We start from the raw sequence: 27,953 nt of genomic DNA, 5'->3' as shown, positions 1-27,953 counted from the left end.
CTAAGTGCACGCACGCAAATAAAACTGTTCCAGAAAATGCGCACAATCAGTCACGATCTATGGAACAAGCTGATTTTCAGTTTACGAATGTACACCATGAATAAAAATCATGGATTCTAGAACTTTGTTCCACAAATCATACGTAACGCCTGCGAAAAAGATAACTGACAGCAAAAGAAATCATAGAAACGTGAATTTTATTCTTATAATAGAGAACTCCGTTCACGAATGCGAGAAAATTATTCTGGGTCATGTTCTGCTATTTCTTGATTTACATCACATATTTAGAGAGCCAATATTTCCTTACTTTCTGGAGAATTATGTTGGGAAATTTTAAATCCAAATTAGCGAAGCTGGAGCCTAAGAATGCAGCAAAATATGATTCCATGGCTTTTGCTGAAGTTGCACTTGTACATCGTTAAACTACACATTATGAGAAGACAGCAACAGAAAACATCATTCCATTGAAGAGGCAGCTACGCATCAGTTGATAAAATTTGTGTAGTTTAGTCCCCGGATCCGAATAAAATCAGCAGCAGACTTTATTGTTAGCATTCTTTGGTGTTCCATTTGAGAAATCTCACTTATAATTGAATAATTTGCTGAAAATAAGTAAAATTTCTGTCGGAAAATGAATGGCAGCTTTGCGCTTCAATATGTTTTGTTGACTATTGGACGCTTGCTTCTGCGCATGCGTTATTATTATTGACAGCGCGCGTGAAAAGAGTTCGCATTATCAGGAACAAAATCAAGGATGTGAGATTTGGGGTTCTCGATATCATGATTTTAGAATTGTTGTTTTGAAGGCGTTACAAAACAAAGATGCCAGTTTAAAAACAAGATCTTTGTTCCTGATTTGACGGTAGCGTTCATGAAAATAAGATGACTCAAGTCACGCATACGGGAACTAAATCACGATTTAGCACCATGTATGTGTTCAGTTTCCCATGATGTTTTGTTCACGAATATCGGAACGGATTTTTTTACGTGCGTAGTGCAAGCCATCAATAGTTTTGTTATCTATCAATTTATATTCTAAAGAAGTTCTTATAAAAACAGCTAACCCACCAGATGAACTATCACGGCATGAGAAAAAAAAAGCTCGGTAACCAGGAATGTTATAAACACAAATATTCTCCTTTTTCAACCACGATTCACCGACAATTATGACATCAATATCTATTTTACACTCATTCACAAAATAAATTAATTCATCAAATTTCTCGAAATTATTCATTCCTCTTACATTCCACTGGATCACATTCAAACAGTTGTTGTTCATCCCACAATTTTGATTAAAAGCATTTAAACTATTATAATACTTATTTACAATCATATTCGGTAAGGTATCCATTTTAAACATTTAGGTATTTATACTACTAATCGAAATTATTCTTGAAATTATTTTACTGTACATTTTTTCTACGCTTAGGTGACGGAGAATGCCCAGAAGCATTAGCGTCATCAGGCCCGTGTGTAGACGGCAAGAAGCGATTCATAATACGACTAAGATCTTCTCTGGTTTTAACAATCTCTGGTTTACTGCCATCATCTTTCTTAACCAACACAACTCCGCCCCTACCAGCCCAAACGTACTTAACATTCAGCATTTCCTGGTGCTCTCTAAGCTCTTTCAAAAGCTCCAAAGAGAGAGGAGACAACTCATCTCGTAATGTTACGTTCATCGGTTTCCCATCAACATTGAACGTTTTATCGATGGCTGTTGAAAGTAACTTTCCAAACTGTTTTTTCTTATTGAACACTGCTTCTTTTGATTCACTATCATGGAATACAATTCTAATAGGAACCAGCTCGTTACTAGCTTTGGTGTTGACAAAAATACGCTCAGCAGATGCTATAAGTTCAGAGGGCTCTCTGAGTCCTAAGTACAAGAGTATTTTTTCCACTAACTGCAGTACATTTTCACCAGGAACAGTAGGAATACCCCACACAACAGCTTTGTTAACCAAGGATGCTCTGTCAGACCTATCCACATTAGCTTCTAACTTATGTACCATACCCTGTAACTGATGCTGCGATTTTTTCAAATGGTCTATTTCCTCTTTCAACTTTTCATTTTCTAGCTTTAGATCCTTGAAATCGGTGACAATCTCATCAAATTTAGCTGATAAAAATTCTTGGGATTTTTCGATTGAAGTAGTGATTTGTTTAACATCTGCTTTAACCGACAGCATTTCTTTAGCAATAGATGCTGAAACAGTTGCTTTCATTTCAGCAGCAAACGATGACATCAAGGAGTGATTAGTATTTTGCATAGTTACGATTCGTTGATAAATAGCAGAACAATCAGATGAACAAAAATAGTCGGTATCCCTCATACGACGCACAGCATTTCCAACAATGTTTTTACATTTAAAATGAGAACTCGTTAAACAGTACATACACGTTAAAAATTTGGAGCCATCCGTATCTTTTTTTGAACAAATATTGCAGATATAAACGCAAATTTTAGATGAAAAAGCAAGCTGAAGCAACAAAATATCAACAAACAGGAATGTAAATAAACAATCTATATGAGGAGCAACACGAACTAATACTAAAACGTAAAATCAGAACAAAATTGAAACACACAAGCTATTTGGTTGAATGGGGTGAAGTACTAGAATAACGACAGATAGGTGTTGCCAGATACAAACATTTAATAAAAAGTCCTACGGTTTTTTTGTGCGTGAATAATAACCACAACAATAACGACAACCAATGCTGAACATGAACTCTAGTATCCACGGCTAGTCTGTAAAACGAACGTTGAAGTTTGTTTTCCAGCCTACCAGACTAAACCGCTCAACCAGGACCAAAGCACTTTGCTCGTCAAGTAGCCGTTTGGGCGGCAAGAAGTATCACAAATACAAGCTTTTTTGTCTAGGGAGCGAGACCACAATGAGCATCAATCAGATAACTAACAAATGTTTTCGCTTATCAAGTGGCCGTTTGGGCGGCAAAGAATAGCACGATAAACCTTTGAAAGAATCGACGACACTAGCAAAGTGTATCTATAGGTGTACTTACAATTAACTTCTACTCAATTCGTTATATTTTCACCGACAATTTTTTTTTCGTTTCAATACAGCATCGACAGCATAACAACAGCAGCAACAACAAGCAGGAGCGCGTTCAGAATGAATCACACAAAAAACAATAGACCCTTTTATCAAGATCACTAATGGGCATAATAATCTATTTTTTCAGTAGTATTCAAATAGTAACCACTACCATAACACCATTTAGCTTGCACAACAACGTTATCACTTTACAATCGCACAAAAATTAAGAATTAATTTAAGTTTATACACAATTAAACTGAATTTAAAACGCGGGAAGGTAAAGATTGCGTGTCAACCATACAACAGTGTTTTACGCACATTTAGATTATATATATTATATTTAGACAAATTTGGGTATTAGAGAGTTAAACTTAAAAATTTATCATGACTTTTGTAGAATAACAAAATACACTATGAACAAAATATTTGTGTGTATGATCACAAACACTTTTTGTATTGGAAAAAATCCTTCAAGAATGATTTGTATTAGAAAGTAAATGCACTCAATTTAAAACCTGAATCTAAAGACGAATTCCATGTCAAATCGGTCAGTCACAGATATCGACCATCATCCATTTGCAGTAAATTTTGCACATGTTTTTGGTATGATACAATAAGTGTTTTCCATAGAAAAATCGATCATATTGACTCGAGAATAATTTTTGAAAATGACCTATAAATGTTTGCATGCAACTTATTTGAAAAATTCTGACTACGGAACTGTTGATTTTAGAGAAAATTGTGCTATGAAGAAGTTGTAGTGAACCGTTTGGCCTACAATAACAAAAATACACACTAAATTTTTTTTTCATGGAAAATTCAAAAATAAAACTTAAATTTCAAATTACACAAAAACCCCATTTTTTATTTTCACCATAGAATCTTAAAAGTAAACGAATGGTTGAGACAAAGTTTCATGATGGAGAAAAGTTTTTCTAAGAACAACTTTTGGTCGATTTTCAAAATTTTGTTTTTGTTGCCAAAATAAATACGTTCTGATGATACAATAAGAATCTTGAAATGATTTTAAACCTTATGATTTAGTGAATAAGAAATATAAAGACTATAACTATAATTATAAGGACTATAAGAAAAAAATATACACTGAAAAAATATTTTATTAATTTCCATGAAAAATCAAAAACTAGAACTTAAAACTTAAATTTTAAATTACAAAAAACCCCAATTTTTTATATTTTTTTAAATTTTCACCATAAAATCTTAATAGTAAACAGATGTTTGGGACAAAGTTTCATGATGGAGAAATTTTTAATAAAATAATTTTTCAAGAACAACTTTTAGTCGATTTTCAAAATTTCTATTTTTTGTCAAAATTGATATGTTCTGATGATACAATAAGAATCTTGAAATAATTCTGAACCACAATGGTTAAATGGATAATTTATCTAGAAGTAGCCATTTTCCAATCATATCGAGGTTAATGCAAAACATATTATTGAAATATTAAAATAGGCCATTTTCATTACTTATACGCGATTCCCCAAACGATATAATTCGAAAATGGCTACTTCTAGAAAAATTATCCATATGATCATTGTGGCTCAGAATAATTTCAGGATTCTTATTGTATAATCAGAACATATCAATTTTGTCAAAAAATCAAAATTTTGAAAATCGACCAAAAGTTGTCTTTGAAAAAACATTTTATTAAAAATTTCTCCATCATGAATCTTTGTCCCAAACATCTGTTTACTAATAAGATTCTATGGTGCAAATTTAAAAATATTAAAAATTGGGTTGTTGTGTAATTTAAAATTTAAGTTTTATTTTTTGATTTGTCATGAAAATAAATAAAATATTTTTTCAGTGTATATTTTTTTCTTATTGTCCAAACGGTTGACTACAACTTCTTCATTGAACATTTTTCTTTAAAACCAACGGTTTCGAAGTTAGAATTCTTAAAATAAGTTGCTTGCAAACATATATAAGCCATTTTCAAAAGTTATTCTTGAGTCAAAATGATCAATTTTTCTATGGAAAACACTTATTCTACCAAACCATAAACATGTGCAAAATTTAATCCAAATCGAAGACTATCGAGCACGATTTTTATTTTATTTTTTCGACTCATTCCGGATTGAATTCATCTTAACTCAAAAGAGACCCAAACTTTTTTGTAGATCTCAATTATCGTCAGGATGAAACATGTGGTGGAGTTGTTATCAACTGTGCGTATAAAACATCCACTTTTTTCGTCATTTGAAACCAATTTTTCTTAGAAACAAAAAAAAATTGAAAGTTAAATTTCACTATTGAACTTTGGCTCTAAGCCCTTTTGTAAATTATTCAAAATTTGGAGAAAAAACAGTACTTAGAAGCCAATTCCAGAATCAAAAAAAGAATACAAATTTTCAATATCCAATAGCGAAAAAGCTAAAAACTTGCTTTGCAGTTTGAAAGCGCGCAAAATTTTAATTAAGGGCTCACCAGTTCAATTGAAAATTAAGTTACTCATGATTTCGAAAGCATTCTCAATCAAAAGAGAAAAGAATTTTAAAAAAGTTGTTACCCGAATCAATATTAAATTGTTTGAATTTGGGAGCCACTGACCCTAGAGCATAGAGCAATGGAAACTTTTTGCGCCTCTCTTCCACCCGGTGGAAACTTCTTCCATTATGTGTTCATCATGGCTCGGATTGGATGTAGGAATATAAAAGGATGGATCGGCAAAAGAAAAACAAACATTTTCGAGACTGAATACGGTAGGCAAAAAGTTTCCAACAAATCGGACCATCTATTGATAAATCAGGGAATATTCCGCTCCGGTGTAAGTATGATTATAGAAGGCACTGCGAACGCCAAAAGCACTATGATTTCCGCCCACTTATTGAAAACATCGTCCATACTGGGTCACGTGATTTATAGCGAGGCTATTATGCGGCTTGCCTCTTTTTATATAGATCCATGGGGAGAATCATTGTGTTCCATTGTTACCGGTGGTCATACAGTCTAATGCCACTAAAAGCTACAATGGGTCATTGAAGTATAGCGGTTCGAGTAGAAAACCGGTGACTGGATTGTTAAAATGACGCTGAAAATCGCACATACATGCTGACAGTAATCTTAACTAAACTACCTCTATTGGCTGCTTATTTTTTTATTACAAAAATTATTGTGAGCGCAAAAACTGTTTTGTTTTTTAACTTGCACCAGTTTGTAACAATTTCAAGGAAATTTCTTCTCTTTTTAGAATCGGTTATCAATCAAATCAATTGTTACCATTGGTCATCTGATTTTGAAGATATTCCGTTGTTTTTTTTGGGAGACCGACACGCCCCATATATTTTTTCATTGGTCGCCATTTTGTTTTCAGTCAATTTAACAAATTAATCATCAACGAGTATAGTCATATTCAGATGATTTACAGTGTAATGAGAAATTTTTACAACCCGTCCATAAACAATCTGCTCAGCTTGATTCCGACGAACCCATTTTTTGTTCCCTTAAAAGAAACAGAATCCACACTCCGAAAAGCAGAAATCCGATCCACTTTGGGGATTGATTTATCTACTAACAGGTACGTCGCTGTTCTTTTGTCGGAACTGGTGGTTAGTGAAATCGTACCATGACGATGGAAAACAATTAACACCGCATTTTCAACGCCACCCGCCGAGATTTATTGGCCGAAATTTGATCAAGCCAGCCGTAGAACGTCATTATGTGGCCGGGTAGATCACATAATTGATCTGGCAACTTAAAAACAGCCCTAAACATAATAATCGCTCTTCGTGATGCTCAACTGCTAAGAGCATTAAACAATACCTTCTTCATCCCCAGAACATACGAATATATCCAGAGAAGCATAGGTGTATTGTGTCTACAAGAGAGTTGTGAAACGGAGTAAAAATAGGAAAACACATGTTCCACAACATGCCGACGATTTATGGCTCACGTGTGGTTGGCACGTTTCGCTTTTTGTTTTGTTCATTATTTTTCTGGTTCAAGCTTTAATACGCTTCCACCGTTCTGAATACTGTTGTGGCTCATACTTCTGTGAATTATGAGTGAGTATGTACGCCTTGTACATTGTACGCTACAATCATTCATTTACCAGTGCAACATAGTATTTCACACCATTATATTATGTACTCGATCCAACTGATTACTTTCTACTCCCTCGCCTATGTCCTACTAGACTTTTGCAAATTATGAAGCTCAAATATACTTGAGAGTAAATTAACCATCAAAATAATGCTATCTGAAATGACGTGATATGATTTACATAATAATTTATTTAATATAGAACGTTAAAACTGGTTTTAAATATTTAATTATGGCTTATGACTGAATGATGCATTCTTGAGCCTCGAACGATGTTAATTATGTTAAATGACTTTTTCCCAAAAAATTAATAAAACTCGATTCAAATGATATGAATTTTCCGAGCCAGCAGAACTATTAGGAAAAAAAAAATTAAGAACGATCGATTTACCAGTCATTTCTCTCAAGGTTCTTCTGGATGTTCTTCTAAATGTTGTTTTCTAGATGGATGTTACGAATTCTTCAAAAAAATACTCCAGCAATTTTTTCTATTCTTAAGAAAATATTTACTTAATAAATAAATAAATAATTAAATAAATAAATAAATAAATAAATAAATAAACTCTCCTCTCTAAAATAAAGTTACACAAAATCGAGCTCTTCTGGATCATCACACCATTTCTCAAATAACAATTTCACACATCCTGAAAAATCTATTTTGTGCTGATTTTTGCTTAATTTCCACAAGCTTTAAAACGGAGCATCTTTATGGTAAGCCCCAGGAACATCGAAGCGCATCGTACCTTCGTTCGTACACAAAATCTCTCTGCTCTTCTTCTTCTTCTTCTTCTTGGCATTACGTCCTGATTGGAACAGAGCCTGCTTCTCAGCTTATTGTTTTTATGAGCACTGAGAGCTTTCTTTGCCAAAGTTGCCATTTTTGCATTCGTATTTCATGTGACAGGTAAGATGATACTCTTTGCCCAGGCAAGTCAAGGGAATTTCCATTACGAAAAGATCCTAGACCGACCGGGAATCGAACCCAGACACCTTCAGCAGGCATTAGGACATTTTTTCGAATGACATTTGGTCGAATTGATAAGAGGTCGAAAGGACAAAAGGTCGAAAGACAAAAGGTCGAAAGGACAAAAGGTCGAAAGGCAAAATGTCGAATGGACAAAACGTCGAAGAACAAAAAAGATGGGACAAAAGGTCGAAAATCTTTTTTCAAAGAAGGAAAAATTTTCCACCATGCAAATCGTTTTCGACCTTTTGTCCTTTCGACCTTTTGTCCTTTCGACCTTTTGTCTTTCGACCTTTTGTCCTTTCGACCTCTTATCTTTCGATCTTTTGTCCACAAACCTTCAAAAACTATGGAGTTCTTATTATTTCACACAAGAATTCTATGACAAAATGATAAGCCGTTTTATTCAGTTACTTGCGACGTTTTTCTACCAGTGTAAAATCGGCTCAAGTAGTGTTTTGTTTTGATTCGTGGTTAAGCCACTTTGTCTCTCCATACAGTGGGGCGGCGAAAGTAGTGGTTAGATTGCGAAAGTTGAAAATATTACTTTCGTCGTTTTGTGAATTCGGATATTAAACGTTCTAAAAGTGAAAAATCCAGTATCAGAGCGAAACGTGTAGAATTTCGTCTGCGAAACACGTAGGATCAATAAAGTAAGTTTGTATACTTTTTTGACTTGAGTCTGTATGAATAAGTTTTCGAGATTTGATCGAATGGCTTTAAAACGTCTAGTCAAATGAAATTTTGTCGACCGGACATTTGGTTTGCCTAACAAGTATAGAACTAAACTGGATTTTTTCACAATTGATGGAAGTGGAGCTAAAGAAGTCAATAATAAATCTATCTATATGATATTACATATGCTTTACAACGTGGTAAGAATATATGATACTGTCTATAAAGTATTATTTATTCTTGTCAATTATTTTATTCTCTAGTTGTTTTTGAATTTATTTTACCAAATTTTGTAGAATCCTAAAGCAGTGTTGCTCAGACTCATTTCCCCGAAAATAACATTTTCCGAACTACGAAGCCACGAACTACTACAACCATGCTCTATCCTCCTAAGATAGAAAAGCAGATGGTTAAGCTTGAGTACTGCACTGCCGTTATACGCATAACTGTCCCATGTTTCAGAATATGCAATCGAGAAAAACGCGTTTAAAGATTTTAACACATTTAGGCCTCGTATTGACCAGGTGTGTGGTAAATTAAATTAAAATCATTACAATAGTATAAATAATAGTATGTTCACTTGCGTCAAGAGCTTGGATTATGGAAATAGAGTAAATTTAGCTACGAAATTCAAAGTGGGACTGTTATGCCTAGAAATACGAGGTTTTTGGTCAATTTCTACGCATAACAGTCCCACTGAAAGTAGTGACCAATTATGTGCTAAGCATATTGCTGTAGATGACCGTTCTTACGTATATATTGTACCGAATGAAGAGGACATATAACCTCAGGACTATGTTAAGGCATCTAATGAAGGCTCAAGTGACATGTGCCAAACGGAGCCACGTGTGGGGAAGTGAAGAAATACGATTTTATAGTATGGGATGGAAAGCAAAGTTTTCTGTATGTGTGATAATGAGAAAATGTATGAGTTAGTGATAGAAAGAGTGGATGTGTAAGTTAGAGAGTTTCTTCTTCTTTTTTCTGGCGTTACGTCCCCACTGGGACAGAGCCTGCTTCTCAGCTTAGTGTTCTTATGAGCACTTCCACAGTTATTAACCGAGAGCTTACTATGCCAATGACCATTTTTGCATGCGTATTTCGTGTGGCAGGTACGAAGATACTCTATCTGCCGTTATACGCATAATTGTCCCATGTTTCAAAATATGAATCCGAGAAAAACGCGATTAAAGATTAAACTACATTTATGCTCCGGACTGATAGAGGTTAGTTTAAATTAGAAAAATTTCTTCACAATAATATGAGTAAATGTGTGTTCTTTCGAGTCATGAATTGTTTTTAACGAGATTTCTTACGCGCCATACAATTTGTTTTTTTTTTATTTTCATACAAAAAATCTTACCATGGGGGGAGGGGGATGTGGTTTTGAAAAACCCCGAAAATTGTCTTACGTAATTAATGGACCGCCCCAAAGTGGAGCCGTATCAGGGTATGTATATGATTGTGGGTAATTCTGTGTGTCCTCAATGTATGCAACAGAATGTACATATGGAGCACACCAAACGAATAGAATACAAAGCGGATGGGGAGAATCGATGATCAACTGGTTTTATCTGTTGACCTGCAAAAGGTAATATATATATATATAGGGTAGGTGTACCAGTTATGGCCATAGTGGTTCCCTATTTAGCCATACGTGATATCTTGAATGCCTTCACATTTTGAAAAATCTTTTGTGTTTTAGCAGTAAGATAAAGGATAAATCTTGATGTTAAAACATTCAGAAAGATTAAAAATGTAAAAGTTATCCATATTTTGCATATGGCCAAATAGGGAACCACTATGGCCATAACTGGTACACTTTCCCTATTTATACTTAACTAGTGGTCCCGGCAAACTTCGTCTTGCCATCAAGTAGGCTGTTGAAAACCGCTACGAATCGTCCCATACAAAATGACAGTTCCGCTCACTCTCGTTTTTCCGACATTCCCGGTGAATATCATGGAACTTCTATACACACAAACACGTCGGAACCCTTGACGAACAAAATGGAGAAAGAATCATCCAAATCCGCTGACCAGTTCGTAAGCCATTTCGTGACATACAAACACCATTCCATTTTTATTTATATAGATTTAAAAATTTTCAATATATTTCATCATTTGCAGGTCATACAATTACCACGTCTCGATGGATTAAATGGTTCATTCACATATTTCATAACGCCAAAAATGACCATTTTTGACACCCACCCACCCCCTCGTAACGCTTTTTGTATGGATGTTCTACAAATTTTGTATGAGCCGTAACATCATGAGGACACCCACCCACCCCCTTCAGCGTTATGAAATTTGTGAATGAGCCCAAAAACGGTTGTTTTTTCCCAGAGAGTGTTGGCGTACAACGAGACGTTTGCTCCGGTTGGAGCATATACCCGTAATTTTTCGGTTATTGCTTGCCTGTGGCCGGAATATATCAGTGGCCACAGTAGTAACGATATCCCAAGCTGCTTTCACCGCGTGTTCGTTTACTAAGGGCATCTTAAAAAGCTAATTTTGTGGCTCGATAATTGTTCCGCACAAAATAAGCACTGGAATTTGTTCCAGCATGTCGTGCTGCTTTTGAACAACCTAGACATTGCGCTTGAGGAAGTCGAGTTGAAGTATTTTGAACCAGGTCATACGTTCATGTCGGCCGACAGTTTTCACGCAGCAGTTGAGGCGTCCATGCGACAAGAACGCATAATAACATTCGAAAACTTCAATGCCACGAAGAATTCTAAAATAATGGATATGGAGACCAGTGACTTTTTTCAGACAGAATTAACTATAAAACAGTATACGTTAAACCAGAAGCATCCTCGACCGTAAATTGAAAATATTCGAAACATAGTTTTCCAGAAGGGAAGATATGAAGTTGGATATTCAGATACTGTGGATGCAACTGTGTTGGTATAACAGAGAGCACTCTGTTATCAAAAAAACAGCAAAAGTTGATTGCCAGTATTGATTTTGATTTCGAGCGAAGGCTCTCCTGGCAGAAGTCTCCTCGTGGAATTGACCCCGAGCGAATAAACAAGCTTCTTACAACGCTTCGTGAAGTAGTTCCTGAAATTAAAAGACCGTTTTTCGAAGAAATTCCAACGAAAATAATGTCGGATTGACCTTTTATTGATTGTTTATGTATTTTAACTTGATCTTACAAATTATAAAATAAAAAAATATATGTTTTCTTCACATTGGCTAAATATTTTTCTATTACACTTCGTATGTATCAACAAAAGTTTATAGATCTCTCTAGCAATTGCTGGTTTTAGAAATGCTTCCGCAATCATCACCTTCAAAAATCTTAAAGTATGTTACTCATATTGATATGATTCCGGACACATCCGTAATTGGCCACTTTCCCCAGTGAACTTCGAACCTACTATAAAATGGTCATGGCAGCCAATTTGTCATGAAGATGTTTCCGCCAGCATCACAATAAAGAAACCTTAAAGTTTGATACCCATATTGATATGGTTTCAGATTGTTCAAAATTGTCTATTTACGCCAGCGCACCCGGAACCTACTATATAATGAAGTGCACCTAATAGTTCTCCTGGAAGCATATTCTTGAAGTATGATGCCCGTTGAATATGGTTCCGGATAACAAATTCGAAATTCGTGCAGAGAAATACATAGTGGGACAAATATGCGTAGAAATTCAGTAGCGGGACAGTTATGCGTAGAAATTCAACAGTGGGACGAATTGACTTGGTATGCTTTTCATAGAATCTTCGAACAAAGTATATTTTTTAAAATTGTTTTCTATTAATATAGGTTAAAATAGACTATTTGGCTACAAAATGTTATAAACGACGAAAAGTAACATGGGACAATTTTGCGTATAACGGCAGTGCACACAAAATCGATCAATTTTGATCCCAGAGAGCCACAATTCAAGTTTCGGTGAAATGAAATGAGTGAGTGAGTGAGTGCGAATCATTTCACCGAAACTTGAATTGCGGCCCACCGAGATCGAAACTGTCGGATCCCATGTGCAACACTCAAGCCCAACCACCTCCCCCTCCGTCTCAGGAATACAACGCACAGCTATAACAGTTCATGGCTTCACAATTCGAATTTCGGGGAAATGAGTCTGGTCAACACTGTCCTAAAAGCAATTGTGTCAAACGCTTTAAAAAAATGTTTCTACGGTAACCAAAATATTTAGTTACTTTACATTTTCTTCAAAGTAGAGTACATCAAGTTGGGAACATAAAGATATATTAAATTTTCAATTCTTCCAAAATATCATCATTCTTGAAAAAAGTGCCTCCCAAATACTTTCTTTGCTTAGTTATTGAAATTTCAAGTTTTATAGAATTTATTATTCTTTCAAAATATCATCGTTCTTCATACATTACTGCTGATCATTATTTGATGACAGCTTTCAGTGTGATTGCTTGTAATATTTTTTTGAGTTTCAGATCTTAAAGCCTGGTCTTTATGCTTGAGAATTAGTAATGTGGGAATCAGTCGGTTAGATCTATTTGTTGGTCACCTCGAATTGATATTTTCTTACTCATGGTGGATCAGTTTATTGCGACTCCAAGGTATGTTACATTCCTTGAATCTTCGATGACGGTGTCAATGGCATCGATTGATAATAAATTGATGAATAATTCAATAAATATTATCGAACAAGACAGCAAGTTTATTCTGTGTATCGGGGTAGGAGAGTTGACTACTTCCTTGTGACTGCTCGGCGCGATGCATCCGAATGACAGATTAAGCCTGAATGGGGAAAACGTCAGCAAGAAACATCAAAGATTCAATCGATATCGTGAGATTCTGATTAACTGGATCCCCTACATATCGTTCGTCGCAAAATGAAGGCTTGAAGTTGAATCAAAAAAATTCAAAGGTACAACAAAGCTGACTTTTTGCACTCTGTCCAACATAAACCAAAATCTCTTTATTTGAAACCTTCAAGTAGACATGCTGTCACGTTGAGAGGGGTTCCAATAACTTGGTCAGATGAAGTTAACTATCTAGGGCCCATGCTAGATAGAAATTTAACTTTCAAAAATCACATTGAGGACATTTATTCCAAATGTAACAAATATGTAAAGTGTGGCTGTATCCCCTTATTAATAGAAAATCAAAACTTTGTCTTAAGAACAAGCTTTTGATCTTCAAACAAATGTTCAGGCTTGTCATGCTGTATGCTGTACCAATATAGACTAGCTGTTGTAATGCCAGGAAGAAAGCTCTGCAGAGGATTCAAAATAAAATTTGGAAATGATTCTGAAGCATCCTCTCTGATATATGGTGATGTGCTAGTATCCATCGTATTAAGCATTGATCAGTGAGAACTGCAATTTTCCCAGTATTGCAGTGAATGATGCTGACCCAAACCGATGCCAAACAATTCTTTCTCAAAACGGCTTTAGCATTGTACAATAACATTTTGATAAATCTTGATCTCTTTTTGGAAATAATGCAAAGAAAATGCATCTTACCGTATTCTCAGTCCGTCGTATCGTTTTCAACTCCGTCGCAATCAGTTTCCAGATTCATCTCACAACTTACGGCTCACTGTGTGTATTGAATGGTTAAAACACAACATATCAACGCTATAATAAAATGTTTTACTAGAATATATAGATCTACTGGCATCTCCCTCCATTCCTTCAGCATGATGGAATATACTAATTTTCTTTAAAATTCATTGTTCGTTATCAAAATTCAGCCCAAACATATGAACACAATTCCTTTTGACCGTACAATTATGGCATTTGCTCACAGTACAGCGAAAACAACACACGAAACCGTATTTTTACATCAAGCGTCGCGCACACATTGACGCGCACAAGCTTTTTTTCTCAGTACGACGGATTAAACTTTGTTTACATTCTCAATTATACGCGGCGGTTGAGGAAATTTCGTAAAATTTGGTGATTTATTGAAGTTTTACGGCGTGTGATTGGAATGAAATCCTTCAGTGAAGAAGTACGAAGGTTTTCCATAGTGAAAATAAGTGCCCGGCGAAGTAAGTCACCCACGGGGGCGGGAAGAAACTTGTGTTGGAAAGTGGTGTGGCTCAGTCGATCGCTTAGCATTTCTCTCAAATCGTGTTCGTCCATGCGATTTCGGTGAAAAAGTGCAAAGTGGATAATTGAACTGAAGTTATTTACCGAAATACAGTAGTTTTATTGCATTTTTGGTGTACAAGTGTACAAACCATAACAGCTTTCACAAAATTACACTTGGATAATGAATCTATGTTGCAGGTAAGTTTGAATATCCGCCGTAGTGGAACATTTAAAGTTTGTTACGACGAATAGTAGCGCTTACGACGAAGAAGAACAAAACCCTACTGAATGTAATGTTTGAAATCTAATAAAAGAATTATTAAAATGATGTCTATTGCAAAACTTCCAAAAATGTCCAGTAAACATAATCCATTAAATTACTATTTTCTTCATATTTATTCCAGATTGTAGTGACCACAACAGTATCGTTACCGCGTGAACTCAATAGCGTACATGCGTACTGCCAAACAGGGTCTTGAAAACTAAAAAGGTAGGCATATTTTTATTCGTTTTTAAATAGAAACCCCATTATTCTGTTCATTACACTGAACGTCGCTCCTCTCCGAAACCGCAAACCCTGGTTGCCGCGTAGCATAAAAAACCAAACATAATTTTCAGTGAAAGCGACTGGGAGTATATTTATCAACGGTAGGCGGTTATTTTTATTGCCCGTTCATTTCACGGGTCCGGAATTTGAATATCGGACCTCCTTGTTGAACCAACCTAGATAAAGGTGAAACAATCATAACTGCACGCACTTGGTGCACCTCGCGGTCTGACCAAGCCAGACTCAACCTTTCGTTGACAGAAAGTTACCGATTCGAAGTTTATTCCATTTGTTTCTGCCGAACAATGCCCAAAATAAGTGTACATCTGTTTTACATCAATGCACACCGCTTGGGACGGTATTTTTACGGTCGACGACGCAATCGCTAGCTACTGCCTGCAGCGAAGGGGGGAATGCATCAAAAATTGTAGTTTTTTAATGTTGATGCATATGAAAATGAAGTTTTACACCTAGCTCGAGCCTCGAGGCTGGAAGGAGGAAACTATGTTGAGCATAAACGATTCCTATGTAATGTTTATGTTCGCGTGCGTTTCATCATGCTGGAGTAAGTCGGATTAGGGTAATGATGTAGTGACATGGTAAAAAGCAATTAAAGGGCTATATAACACCAAATTCAATGTGACAACCGTTAATGTAGCTAAAGTAATTTGTTGGACATATTCACAAAGCCAGCAGTTTTTCAAACACAAGTTGACGAATAGTTACCCTTCAGTCTGTGTCAGAAAAATAGTTACGTTGTCTGTACCTTGGAGTTATATTGACCCACTTGGGGTAATGATAATTTTGATTTTTCTGTTCATATTGTAAGAAAGTTCAATAAGGAATACTGTAAAAAAGGTTCAAAACTTGCGAAGTTAAGATACTTTGAACGTTCATACCTCAACAACAGTTTTATGTGAAGTAATACTTTCTTCAGGAAAGATTTGCAATGGAGTAAGAACAATACATACTGACTCATTACACTTGGAAAAGATAGAAATTATGAAAAAAAAATCCACGTGCTCAGGTGGGATTCTAACCCACGACTCTTGTATGCTAGACGAGTGCTTTACAACTAAGCTACCGAGCCACTTGGTGATCCAATTGCTTGTAAGCTTACAAATTTCGAATTCAAATCCAAACAGTTCACGCAGATCCTTCTCATAACTCATATCCATCCTTCATTTATTTAATGTATGCGAACAGTTTCAGGAGTATTTTGAACTAGTCAAATATGCATTGACCTCTTGGCCTAATGGCAACATTACTGAAAACGCTAGCCTGCTATCTGATCTGCATCCTTAGATATATGAGTCTTAAATTTAATTGCTCACTATTGCCTCCTTGTGGCAAAACATTGAACTAACTAAACAAGTAATGGGTAGTCTCCAAACAAATGGTCAACCTTTATAAAACAGTTGAAAAAAATCACAGACAAAGGGTTAAACTCTTCATCACCCTAAAACGCCATTATGCATCCGCTTCAAGTGGCTCCCCGGCGTGATAATGCACGTACACTTGGAGAAAGCACCACGCTTCCTCCACGCCAAACGCGGCTCGAAAACCCAGTTCACGTCCCCCAGAGGCTATTAAAACATAATTATAATGATTTATTCGCAGCACTAGGTGTGTGCATACGGTTGTGGAGGAAAAGCCGCTCTTTCGAGCACAAGCTGATGGTCTCTGGGTTCGAGAAATACACGAGGGAGTTCTTGCTCCATAGTCCGCGGCATTACTGCCGTGGAGATATAACGCAATTTGTCGGCAGTTGTTGATCCCGTGAGTACTGCCCTTTCCCCCAGCGCAATTCCGGCATTCGTAGCATTCATATGTCAGTACATATACGGACCTTTTTTTTCTTTTACTTTACAAAATCATCATAATCCTAGTCCCGCACAGAGGTCCTGTTTTCTATGAAGCCGCCCAAAACCCAATTTCCTTCTTTAGCTGAGTGGTTGGAAACCGCGGCTTCAAAGCATAACCATGCTGAAGGTGTCTGTGTTCGATTCGCGGTCAGTAAAGGATCTTTTCATAAAAGAAAATTTCCTTGACTTCCCTGGGCATAGAGTATCAACAACTGTGGAAGTGCTCATTGAACACAAACTGAGGAGTGGGCTCTGTACCAGTGAGGACGTAAAGCAAAGAAGAAAAAAAGTTTGCCTACACATTTGAAGAACTGCAATTTTGATCTATGATAACTAAAATATGTTGACTATGCCCAAAATAGGGTCTGCAATCCTAAAACTTGTTATGATCAAACCTTGTAAATTATTAAAAAGCGTGATTTTCGTCATGATTCTTCAAATCCGAACCACTGTGCCCCGGTACAAATATCCGTATATGTTTATATCATATAGAGACCCACTATCCTATACACGGTAGGCAGCAACTCGGCATGACAGGACAGACGAGCAGTCACACTTTGAGATTTGCTTTTTGCAATTTCAGCGAAATGCGAAACGTTACTGGGAAGCGATTTGGATCGCAATCTGTGTGAGGTTCGGCTGTAAGCCACACACATGGACCTGGACTTGGTATGCATGCTCGAGGTACCTATGTGGCATAACCTTCCATCAGCTAGCCCCGGTATCAGTGTCACCATGCTGAAATGGAGATTTGTTTGTGCGATGGAATTTCCTAACGGATTTTTTTTTTCATTCTGGAGAGCATTTGCGTCCCTGTGTTTACGTTCATATGCGAGGTCATTGCTTTCCTTGTGGAGTATGAGAATTTTTGTCAGAGCATCACAGCTCGATATACCTAGACAAAACTTAGAAATATAAATGATAAGAAGTTTCATTTATTATATGATCTACAATCGCTTTGACCCCATCAACAGCCACAAATATAAAATTTAAAAAATCGTTACTATTTCTTTTTTCAACAAAATACTACGTGATCGTTAGCGTTAGCTCTTCGTAGATTGGATATTAGCAACACTCATGTTTATTTTTTGCTAATTCATATACAAAACTTTCGGAATCAAGGCTGGGGAATTGGCCTTGATCATCTCTTGAACTAGGATGTCAAAGCATGAACAACGCTATTCCCGGTCACGCCTATCTTTACCGTAACAATGGTTGTAACTTTACACTAGCTTTACCGATGCATTAAATTAATTCTTATTTTTTTGTCAACTATTCGAGATGAGCCAGCCTAGGGCTGAAAATCTCTTAAATAAAGACAATAATAATAATAATTTTTGTCAACTTATTCATAACAAAACGCTGTCAAATAGTTGGCTGGAATATGACAAAAGTCTAAACAGATATGTGAAACTATCAGAAGTGCTCCAGAGTCCAACTAATGGTTTTTCGTAAGGCCTTCAAATATTTCACAACGTGTACTACATGCTCCAATATGTTTAGTTATATCACTTGCAAACTATGAACTAGGTTTGAAGCTTCTTCTCGCCCGTTGCATAAACTACCAACTTTAGGTTAAACATACCAAAGCAGAATTATTTTTACTCGATTATATAAACGGGTTTCACGCTAAATCTCAAACAGGGTTCTCATAAATTAATTGACAAGGTATTCTCGGAAAATCTTGCCAGTATTCTTAAGCAATTATTGTAAGATTCCATAGAAACCTAATCAGGATTGAAAACTAATGTTATGTCAGATAGATTTCTCCCAGAATTATATGAAGTATCTGTATAAAATCCTGTGTATTTCGTAAACATCAAAATTAAACAATTTCTTTGGAAATTTTGATCATGAAGGGTTTTTACAATATTCTGAGTCTGGTTTTCGAGTAAGATTCTATAAAAATCATGGGCATTATTCTCAAAGCGCACAAGTCAGTATTTTTGAAAAAGAATCTCTTACCAAATCTAGCATAATTGATATTAATTCTTTGGCAATATTAACAAAGAATCCATGACTGAATTTAACATAATCGTGAGAAATTATCTCCTTCTAAATTTCAACATAAGAAACTCGATATTGCAAAAATGTCAAAAATGCTTGTGAGAAAAAATATTTGGGGCGCCGTACAATATTTATTTATTCACTAATTTGGCCCGCGGTTGATAGAGGTTGGATAGGCCTGAACTAGACCGAGTATTCTGGATGAAAATTGTCTTTGTCTTTTCAAAAACTAGCACAGTTGAAAAAAAACGACAGGGATGTTGACTATAATCCTTCTGTAATATGTAACTTTTGAAAATGTTCGACAGGAAAATTAAATATATTTTTATTTATTCAGGGTGTCGACTCAATTTTGAAAATAAAATTCCCTGACTTTCCCTGACCTTCCAGTCATTTTCCAGAAAAGTTCCAGACCACTGAGTTGGTTAATTTGAACCGAAACAAGTAAGATTTTTACAAGAAGATACATATTCGTTATGTTATAGGTCGTATGAATAAACTGATCAAAAGCTTTGTACCTGCCAGATGACATTCTTGAACGTTTATTCAAGTTGATATGATAAAACTGAACAACTGAGAATCTATTTACTTTTCAAACTTGAAGATCCGTATAAACAAGGATGTTCTCGGCTAGTGAACTACCTTAGACCTAATTTAAAATTTTAGGCATGAACGAAAATTTTGGACTCCTTCCTGATTATAACTTTTTTATACAAGAGGCAACACTATTACGATCATCCACCATACTTTTTTTGTTGGAAGAAAGCTATCCTCAAATTTGGCTATTTCTTTTTCCAGGCTAAATTCTAGCCAATGCCAATGGAGAATTGTTTCAAGGAATTCCACATAGGTTGCTCAGAAATTCTTCTTGAAATTCTTAAGATATTTTTCCAGATATTCCTTAAATACTTCTCAATGAACTCTTGAAAGATTTCCTCTAGAAGCTCCTCATCTCCAAGATTCTCTAAAAATTGTTAGAGAATTTCCTTCAGTCTTAAATATTTCTAAAAATAGCATTTGGATATCCTAGAACTATTTCAGGAATGCTTCCAGGATAACATTTTTTTTATATTTTAGGATTTCGATATGAATTACCCCTAGTTTTTCTCCCCGAAAAAAATATCTAAATATTCTTAACAGAATGCATTCAGGGCTTGAACAATGCGCTGATTAGAAGGTTTCTAATGTTTCTCTTGTACTTGTCGTACCTTCAGCAATGCTCCGAGGAACTCTTCTAAGAATTCATCTACGAGTATCTCTAAGTAATATCACAAATTGCCAATAGCAGGGCTGGGCAAAAATCTAAAATTCACTCAACAGTAGCCAAACAAAGCCAATCACAGTTTGCGAAGCCAGTGAAACTCACGTCCATCGCTGTTGTAGGCAAAAAGCCTTGAAAATTGCAAAACACCCGTTACTAAGGGCAACCCAAAATTACGCTGCATTTCCCGCATTAAGAGCCTTCAATGACACTAACGTTTTAGAAAATTCATACACCCAACATAAGCCTAACTTGATGAGATTCACGTTTTTGAACTACTGTACTGGGAAAGCCACGTGATTTTCGCGAAATTCAAGCCATTCCCTACTATTACCATTCCCAGCACTGGTCAATAGATTATCAAGATTATTTCAAATGATATTCCTGAAATTTCTGCATCTCAGTGATTTTCTGGATTACTAAAAATATTCGAGGAACTTTGAGAATCATCCTCAGAATTTCTGGAGAATTTTCTGGGTCCTGGTTCCTTAGTCGAGTGGTTAGAGTCCACGGCTGCAAAGCAAAGCCATGCTGAAGGTGTTTTGATTTAGCATGATCAATACCTTTGCAGACAATAAACTCGTTTGATGTTGTAGTATTGATATTTTTTCCCTGACCTCAAGTGAAATTCCCTGATTTTCCCTGACTTTCCAGGTCAAAAATAAATTCCCTGACATTCCCTGACTTTCCAGGTTTTTCCAGGTAGTCGACACCCTGAATTATTCTTTCAATATTGCTGAACTACAAAATACTTTACTTTGTTCATATTTGTGTTATGAGGTCCTGACTTACTTATGATTACTAACTTACCATTCCTTATAGCAGATCAGATGCTCCGCGCAACAATTTTATTCTATGAAATGCTCCGCGAGCCAACCGGCCTGAAAACTCCTGACATATGGGGTAGGAGGGCTGGGGGCAAGAAGCACACCTTAAGATATATAGGTTCAAATCATGGTTGATAAGCACAATTTTTGAAGATTATTCCAGTGTAGGGGCAAGCTCACGTCTTGTTCTAAATGATGTTATCGATAAATTTCAAAAATATAAGAAACACATGATGATTTGCGATTTTTGAAAATGTCCCTTCTTATGAGGTTTTTAAACGAGGCACGGGGCAAGAGGCACTCGTATGGGGCAAGAAGACCACCAGAGCAAAATGTTACAAATTTTGTATATTATTATTTCCCCGCCTAAACGATAAATACTAGAGTAAGTAAAGATAAAAATTGAGAGATAAAAGTTGACTTATAGTTAAAAAGTAATTTTACGAAATTAATTTAGTTCTTATCTTATTTGACTGTAACAATAATAGTAAAAATTTTCAGAAACCATTTTGAATGTCAAAAATAGTTTATTTTAATTTTATTTAGTAGGAAACATTAATTTAATGCAAGATTAAACAAGAAAAATAAAAGTTCATTTGATTTCATATCAGAAAATTGCGGTGTCCCTCTTGCCCCATAAGACATACTGTTTTTATATATGTAAAACTTAATGTAAAACGGACTTTTTCGAAAAAATTTCCTCACAGCTTTATTAAACAATTGAAAATCATCAAAACTGTGCGGAAAAATCAATATGATTTGTATTTATTGGGAGTCAAACCTTGTTTTCCAGTCTTACACTCTTATAATATTTCAGGCGTTGGTGAGTTAAGGGGGCAGGATCCGTCATTAATTTCGGAATTTTCAAAAGCAGTTTTTTTGTTCAAAATTAAGAAAATTTAGAGCAAAATGTGTTCACTGTATTCTATTATCCAACCGAAACACAATGAACACATTTTCATTGAGTAATTTTTAGTTTTGAACAGAAAAACTGCTTTTGAATTGTCAATGATGACGATGATTATGATGAAGGAGCGTTGAACGTTAAAGACATTTTTCTAATTTCTTGTACCGTAAAACGGGGTATCTTTGATAATGCGGGTAGCTTTGATAGTGCGTAACCCACCACATACTAAACGAAATATCATAATTTCTGTTAATCAGTTAGGCAAAACGAATGCAAAACTAAAAAATATTGGTATGACACTTCATGTAAGAGCGGTTTTCATTTGAATCAAGAACATTTGAGGCTTTTTATACGAATATTCAAAATTGACACAATTTTCGCATTTTCGAAACTTTTACAAACAATCTGTTCTACGATCACTATTTGATGTAGTATTGAATAGTTGGCCACTTATTTTTGATAGCCTAGTTACCATAGAGCGTGAATACGGTCTGAAATCTTTTAGCGAAAAGCATTTCCACAAACTGGGACCATTTTTGTAATCTAAGTCAGAAATTTCCATATAACGTTAAACGCCTAGAGGTATGCAATGCCCTACAAATGCACATTATTCATTCAATTTTGTTCGATTCATACTCCATTATCAAAGTTACCCCAGAACAGAAAACCTACTTTCGATCATATGGAAAATTATATATCCATTCAGAATAAATCTTTTGTCAATTTATCGACTGCAATCGATAACTAGTATGCCAGTACTTGTTTTAAAAATATAAATTATAATTCTTTGAAACAGCATGCATAAAAATTTAAGTTTTCTTCGAAAAAACTATCAAAGTTACCCCGTTTTACGGTACTAAACATTTTTAACTGAAATATTCACCCTCAATTAGTACTCAATTTATTCTTATCCTGAGTTTAACATAAAAAAATTGATTTGAACTACGTGAAATTAGAGGTGGCACTATTGCCCCGGGTGTCGCTCTTGCCCCATGCCCCCCTATACACTTAATCGTAGAATTTTATTTCGGTAAACTTAAATGACGAAATCAGTCGGTAAAACATATTTTTACAGAATTCTCGTTCAATTTTGACATATGAGCGATATTGACAGATGCAAATGGATTACATACCTGCTTTGCTCTTGACCACAGTTGATCAGCAGAAGCTTTCTCGTTTAATTTTGTATGGGGAAAGGCATCTAACTTCAAATTTCTCGTAAACGAAAGCAATAATCGAAATGATAGTCATTAATATTACGTACAACCGGTACCAAATATTTTTTCCAAAAAGTTCCCAATTTCGAGAAATAATTCGTTAGATGCATTTCGCCATACAAATATTTTTCGCGTTACCTTTTAGCGATTTTTCGTGCATAGATACTAGCGCATATGCGTTACTGTGCGGTAAGTTGTGAATGCCATGCATGTAACCCATTGACGGGAATTGGTAGTTTACATAAACAACTGAGACTCGGTAATCTATTTTGCCACAACAATCAGCAAACACACCGTATTTCGACAAAACGCATCTGTCAAAACCAAAAATGTGTTCGAAATGACTTTGGAAAAAACGCGTGACGAGCGCCTACGTGTAAGTATTTTTATAATTCATTGTATTATGGCGTATAATTGTGCCAAAAAATGAATCATTCAGTCGAGTCATCAATAGTTAGAGCTATTTTTATTACATTTTCAAAAACAGTGTAGCGAACATGCTCAAGCTTAGCTTCTAAAGGAATAGCACACAATTTCTCAACAATTTCTACAGTAGTTGTGGCTCATACATTTATAATGCATAATACATTTAGTTTAATGTAAATTTGTTTTTATGATTAAAATTTAAAATTTAAAATAAGAGATACCTTTTTTCTTTTGTTCTTCTCCCAATATAGAAAAGCAATGATCATTTGACGAATTTCGGTAACGGTGTGCCGAGATTTCCGGCGAAGGATTACCAATCTATTCGTCAAATTTTGACAGCTGGTTTAATTGAACATTTTGCAGCACAATCGGCACTTTGAACTTTTACCGAGAACTTTTGCCGAGAATTGAGAATTTTAAGTATACATCAAAGAGAGCGAGAGTTATTTTTAAACATCGGCTTCGTGACCAAATCGCTTCTTACCAATACATGTGCACGCCGATGTATGTGTCTAATATACATCTCATATATCGGAACGAATTTTAGACAGCGAAATGATGATCCCATGTGCTTTGGAGTAACCAAGCTCAGTTCACCTTCGAGCGTCGGGGTCTTTCAAGGTGCTCCGCAGCTTGTAGGTTGAAGTGCCCATCTAGCGTGAGTTCGATCCCAACCGGAGCACGTAGTTTCTTTTCGCAGTTTCAATTTCAATTTGTACATTTGACACGTGTTTCGTCGTGTACATGTAAACTTCAAGACGTTAAAACCTTATAACAGCAAGTTTCCTTAGGCGGGAATTGCCTACATGATCATTAATTAACTGTGCAATTTGTTCAAATGTTTCAACATTGAATATTATATGTAACTCATTGGTACTATACCAGAGAGGAAGCTTCAGAACCATTTTCAACATTTGATTTTGAGTCCTCTGCAGAGCTTTCTTCCTGGTATTGCAACAACTAGTCCATATTGGTACAGCATACAACATGGCTGGCCTGAAAATTTATTTGAATATAAAAAGCTTGTTCTTAAAACAAAGTTTTGATTAAAACAAGGTTTTGATTAAAACAAAGTTTTGATTCCAATGGATCATTAAAATAACCAAAACTCTTATATGGCTCTTTTTCAGCGGTAGTAAAAACAAAATCCTGAAGCAAAGAAAATTATGAAGTTTTGACAGTTCTAGGCTACCACTCTTCCATGCGCTTGTGTTGGAAGATTGAGAAATTTGAGAACCAAGCGCATATAGCTTAGTGATATTTGAAAACACGAACACTCGCATACGCTCATCATACACAGTTTGTTTTTGGTTTCCTCAACGAAGCTTGCACACTCTTTCCAGACTCATCAAAATGCATATGGAAATATTATCCAATTTGATATTTTTTTACCCAGATTCTTGGTGTTTTTTGGGACAGAACATAGTGCATATTATTCTCCTCTAAGTTTCACAACAACATCTACACTAAAGCACCCACACTATTTAGCGTGATAACCACTATAGCGCGATCAGTGACTGGAAGACAAACATCAGTGTCGCCACTCGGCGGCCAGAGAGAGAAACTTAATGTTCGAAAGGTTGTTGTCTGTACTTTTTACCGCTTTCTTTGCTTCATAATTTCATTTTTATGGGTCTATCGTCAGCTCCTCAGGTAATCCTGTCGCTGTTTCGTGGGCTTCGTGGCCGTACGGTTAGTGTTACCAAAGCATTGAGCCGCATCGAGTCAAGGAGCGTGGGTTCGATTCCAGCCTCAGTCCGGAAAATTTCTCGTCAGGAATGTATTTCGACTGTGCCACTGGGCGTTGCATGCTAGTCCGTTCTCTTCCTTGTGCTTCCTTCAAAAGGCAAATCGTCCACTGGAAGCATTTTTTTTAACACCGGCAATTGGCGCGAAGGCCACTTCTTAACCCAATATTTCGAACGTCCTAATAGATCGCTAGCTTAGCTTCTCTTGACAGCAACATTGAGCGGTCCCTATATGTGAATATAAAGCTTATTAATTTCTTGTATGCATCAAGAAACTTTTATAATGCAGTAACAAGCCGATAAACTTGCATACAAGTTGTAGACGTGCAATGATATTTGGAAAATGGCAATGAATTTAGCAACCCAAAATCAAGTGAAAAGCAGTATTTTGGTAGGTACTCAAAACAGAACAGTGGTCCGCAGTGTTATTCGTCCTTATGGTTAGGGGTCGTCCATTAGTTACGTAAGGGGTTATGGGGGAAAGGGGGTTTGAGATTTCTTACGCGCCATTCAATTTTTTTTTTTATTTTCATACACAAAATCTAACCAAAAAATAAAATGTTTATAATAAAAAAAAAATGGTTGAGAATCTGCTCAGGAGGTACGAAAATGCATCTAATACCTTAGAAAAGTCAACTTTCTATTGCTTTCGACTACAAAATTTGGTCGGGGTTCTGCTAAACCGCACCAAGTGCCATTTTTTCCCTAATTGACTTTTTTAAACCAGAGGACTCAAATAATCATTACCTTTCTACCATAAAAATATCAAGTAATTTGAACAGTCCCTTGTAATCTTAGATCAAAACTTTTCTTTGGGTGGACAAGAAAAACTGTAATTTTGTTCAGCCACAGCGAACCATAAACCAACGCACGTCATCAGAGGAAATTCATTTTTCAGATATAAAGCTATATTTTTCAACTTCCTTCTATATTTTTACAATTTATCCATTCTAAGCAACTCATAGAAATAGAGGCCAGTGAAATTGGGTAGCAATTGATTAATTAAAATTAAATATTGCTCCGGTGGCGTTGATCTATTTTCTTTCAAATATTATCCATCCACACCGCACTAAATAGTAAAGGCATTTACATGCAATAAATACTTGCATTAGCTTGTTATATAATATGTTTATCAAATCACACAGAAGCCGTAATCAAAAAAACGAATTAATTTAATCTGTTACTGTGTGAACAACTCAGGTGGACTTGGTGCGCTTTAGTTGTCCAGAAAATGGCATTATCGTCATCAAACCCTGTCAGAAAAACTGCACATTACTTGATTCAAGTTTATCACCATTCCTTCAAGATGTGAAGATGACCTAGTGGTAGCACACTAGATTACCACTCAGAAGGCGAGAGTTCGAATCTCGATGAAACTTTTTTTCTGATGTTCTATCTGATGGTGATGGAAATCAAACAACTTTAAGATTATGTGGTTATTTTTATATTGCAGAAAACATTAGCAGGTCAATGTACATCTTAAAAGATGGTGATTCCTGGTGAACACTTCACGCATTGAACTGTGAACTTGATCGGCAAAGGTGCACCAAATGGGAGCAACTTGGTGCGCTTTGGCAGAGCGAATTCATGGTTTTCTTCGATCATTAGGATCTATGTATGAACACGTGAGAACCTTGATTCAATACATACGAACCCTTCCCATAAACACTTGTGACATGGATTCCAACATGCACGGTGATGGTAAACATCATTTGTCTCCAATTTCACTTGTGTTGTGAACTGTGAAACACATCCAACCATACCGAACCAAGAACCATATTTTCCATTTTTGTTCAGCCAGAGTGAACTGAGTGCTTCATATTGTTTAATGAAATCCAATTACATCGTTAATTTTTGATGATTTACTAGTATATTTAATCTCGGTGTACTTATTGAACACTGTTAATCGCATGTAAGCGATAAAAAAATTAAAATTATCATCCGCGATAAACTAGTACATGAAAAAACTTTAAAGTAAAATATCTCGGAATAAAGATTTTGGCACTTGGTGCGGTTTAGCAGAACCCCGACCAAATATTCATTACATGTCGACAATCGACATACTTACTACATACATCGCTATACACCCGATTCTGTTTTTTCACGGGAAATGCGTACCGTAACACAATTTCTCGACGTTCCATGTAAAAATAAGGTTTTGACGAAAAAAATGTATGGAAACTTTTTTTGCACGGCCGTGTAAAAAAATTCCGTACAAAAACAGAATCAACTCGACACAAAAATGAAAGTTCAACAAAAAATGTCAAACTATGCCGCGCTCGATGTTAATCAATTAGAGGTCCCATTTAGACATGACACGTGTTGCAATTTGATCTCGTGCG

General features: G+C 35.8%; 1 protein-coding gene across 1 annotated transcript in view; it reads left to right on the top strand.

Annotated features, from left to right (window-relative positions):
- The window catches only part of LOC5571711 (neurotactin), a 166,753-nt gene that overhangs the window by 76,995 nt on the left and 61,805 nt on the right, over positions 1-27,953 (top strand). Inside the window, exon 3 of the mRNA XM_001659807.2 lies at positions 15,211-15,296. The gene's annotated coding sequence lies outside the window, so the exon portion shown is untranslated. The remainder of the gene's footprint in view (positions 1-15,210; positions 15,297-27,953) is intronic.

The sequence above is a fragment of the Aedes aegypti genome, chromosome 2 (assembly GCF_002204515.2).
Source record: "Aedes aegypti strain LVP_AGWG chromosome 2, AaegL5.0 Primary Assembly, whole genome shotgun sequence".
NCBI classification, from domain to species: Eukaryota; Metazoa; Arthropoda; class Insecta; order Diptera; family Culicidae; genus Aedes; species Aedes aegypti.
Note: the sequence above shows the minus strand (reverse complement) of the source record. Positions and strands in the feature narration are given on the sequence as shown.